We start from the raw sequence: 2,087 nt of genomic DNA on the forward strand, positions 1-2,087 counted from the left end.
CGTGGGCCTGGGCCGGGACCGCTTCTCGCTGCCCGCGAAATGGCGGCGGTGGCAGCGGGCCCGGGGCAGCGCCGGGAGGCGGGGGAGGGATCGGCGCCGGGGTCCTGCCCGCGGGAGGGGCTCGCCGGGGTTACCGGGGCGCTGGGGAGGACCCGGGGCTGGGGATCAGGCCGCCCTTGGGCGGGGGGATGTGCCTGGCTTCGGTTCTGCCCCGTGTTTGTGTCCGCGTCCGCCCCTTGGCCCCTGGGGCCTGTTGGTGGTCTCGTAGTTGGCAACTGAGAACAGAATCCTCTGAGGAGGAGGAGGGCTTCTCACAGGCGTGAGGCAGCAGACCGAGCCTGGTAGCAGCAGCTGATGCCGTGTGCAGGGCACGGTCGACTCTTGGGTGTTAAACGCGCAGAGTTCGGCGCAGACCCGCAGGTGACCGTGGCGGGTGGGAGAGGGCAGAGTTCGTCCCAGGTTTGGAGCTGGAGGTGTCTGAGCCCTGGGGAGCGAGTGCTGGTGCCACTCCAGGCCGAAACGAGGGGTGGCAAAGCCTGCACAGACAAACCTCAATTTACGTGTAATTTATACTAAGCGGTTGATGCTGGTCTGTCCTGTACCACTAAACGAGCTGGCTAACGCCATTGCTCCATCTGCTCATCGACTGCCCCGATGTGCCTCCGTGACCGTTTGTCAAGAGGGAACCTACGAGACACTCGTCCGGGCTCTGACTGTGCTTTCATGTGTAAACCTGGGCTGTCTTGCTATTCCTTCCTTTGCCTTTGTTTTACCATATTTAAAATGGAAGTAACGCTGTGTTTACTGGGTTGTAAGACTTGTCTAATGAGTTTTATAAAAAGCTTTGAGACTTTCAAAGAAAATGAAAGGATGGTGAAGGACAAGAAGGGAGAAAAATCCCAAACTTTTATGTTTAGATCTTACAAAGAACCTATAATTGCATGAGAAAATGGAAATGTACCTAAAATTGCTGTGCTGTTCATCTAATGGTTATACGGTGAAAGAAAAAAGATAAATGCCCCTTTCCAAAATTAGGGAAGTCCTGCTGTATGTCAAGGAGGCCAGTAAAATTAATTTCGTATTTTCTGGGTAGACTACATCCAACCCCCACTTTAACTTTTCCTCCAGCTTACTGACCTGTTAAAAGGAAGGCTCTAATGTATCCGTAGAGAAAGGAACTTGTGGCAACATCTCAAGAAAGGATGCATTTTAAAGCAAGGCAGACATGTAGTGAGATTTTTCCAAAGTGTACCTTATATCTAATTTGGTTTCTAGATGTATAAATGCCTGAAATTAAAAATCTTGTTGATAAAAAAAAGTAAAATGTTATTGTTCCAAACATTAAATGTTAATTACATGAGGCCCTCTCTCTTCCAGAACAACACAAGAACAGAAGTAGTGCATTGGCTTCTTGCCTAAAGGGAACTTTCTCCAAGTATTTTACCGAGTAAAGTGTCTTCCTTCCTGAGGTACTTAATGCTCAGAACACAACATCGTTAGAGTAGGTGGCGTTGCTGAGAGGAGCAGGCCTGCATTTCATTCCAAGAGGAACGATGGCTCTTACATCAGAAGCGAGTCAGACATCTTGCAGACTCCCTCTGAACAGCACCCAACTGGCAGATAGCCTAAAAATGAATCTAGGGTCCCATGTGTCCAGACCAAATCTACGTGTCTGCAGCGTCCCTCCTAATTATTTAAAAATGAGTATTCTCCATCAGTGTGTTATTCAGACCAAAGTGTGCAAACAAAAATAGGGTGGGTGGGCAAAGCTATTGTACAATGTCTGCTTTTTCCTCTAATGTTCAAAAATGCTTGCCAATGGGAGAGAACAAAAAAAGCCACAGGGAAGAAAACCAAACCCCAGCCTCTTGATTGTGCCAGCCTTGCAGAAAAAACACACCAGCCGTGTTCAGACTGGAGGAGCTGCAGAGCCAAGCGTGGCCAGTGAATAGGAAAGTCCTGTCATGAAGTATGAAAGAATCAGCTTATGTTAGGGATCGGGAAACAAGAGATCCTCTGGTTTACAAGCTCTCGCTGAGGACACCTTGCAGATGGCAAACTCTGTGGCACGTGCTGGCATTGCTCAA

The sequence above is a fragment of the Buteo buteo genome, chromosome 23 (genome assembly GCF_964188355.1).
Source record: "Buteo buteo chromosome 23, bButBut1.hap1.1, whole genome shotgun sequence".
Taxonomy (NCBI): Eukaryota; Metazoa; Chordata; class Aves; order Accipitriformes; family Accipitridae; genus Buteo; species Buteo buteo.